The sequence below is a fragment of the Rhipicephalus microplus genome, chromosome 7 (genome assembly GCF_043290135.1).
Source record: "Rhipicephalus microplus isolate Deutch F79 chromosome 7, USDA_Rmic, whole genome shotgun sequence".
NCBI lineage: Eukaryota > Metazoa > Arthropoda > Arachnida > Ixodida > Ixodidae > Rhipicephalus > Rhipicephalus microplus.
The window spans coordinates 132,987,934-132,989,113 of NC_134706.1; positions in this window are offsets into that span (position 1 = coordinate 132,987,934).

A 1,180-nucleotide genomic window follows, 5' to 3' on the forward strand; every position below is an offset into this window, starting at 1 on the left:
TCCTCAGCACGGTCACTTTAATCAGGTAGTTTATAAACGTTCTCCGCGTTGAAGATCTAATCTGTCAAAATTAATATAGGTGAACATTTAAGCATAACAATCATGATAATGCCGATACTCATAGCCATTACACTGAATACACTGTTCATTTTTATTTGAAACGTAGCAATTTGTAACATTGTATACACCCTTGAGGTCAGACAGTCCGCAGACTTCACAAACTTTTTATTAAGAAATTGGCAGATTTCACGTACCGTGTAACTCAACGTCATGGAAAGCATGCGGTGGGAAGGTTACTGTGATGTAGTTTTATGGCGAGCGAAGTTTTATGAATACACGCTAAACATAATACACACATTTGATATACAATATATCACTATCAGAGCAGCAGTGATTGATATTAATATTTTTGTCGGACCGTTATTATTGTTTTTTGTTTCAGCACCTTGTCCATGTTGCTTGTTCGCTCCCGAGTTCACGATCAGATAAACGTCACTGCTATTTAGGCGTCATATGTGGTGGAGGTGGATTTACGTTTTTCTTTATTCTTCTCCCCCTCGTCTACTTGTTGGGGCTTTATTCTGGCCGCTTTATACATTCCCTGCTCTCCATCATATCACAGAAAGTGCACGCCGACGTTCACGCCACTCCCTTTCCATCACTGCAAGCCCTTCCTGATCTCGTTGTCAAACACTAGCGCAACTCTTCGCATTTCGCCGGTCTTAACGGAGACGTGGAAGAGTAGATTGAGAACTGCAAGCGAGTAAGCTTTGCTAATCTGTGGCATGATACTAGAGTCTCGGTTCATCTTAAGGGTGTTGCGAAGACATGGTTCTTTAACCATCAGAGTTACTTGACCGACTGATCTGGCTTAAAGCAGGATGTTCGGAAATAATTAGACAGCCTGCCTCATGGAGAGGACCCTCAATGCTCACTCACAAAATTCCGGTGAGCTGTACACGTCGCACAACAAGGATGTCCTTGCGCTCTGCCGACGTGTGAATTCGTAGATGTCCGAGTCAGATAAAGTGCCCCACATACTGAAGGTTAAGGGTACCGCTTTCTTCAATGCCCTTGCTGTTTAGAATCCATCTACTGTCTCCGACGTTACCGCCACGTATCAGGGCCTCAATGAACTGGACTCTGTTCACCTGCAATCGGGCTGTAGTGAACATTGTCC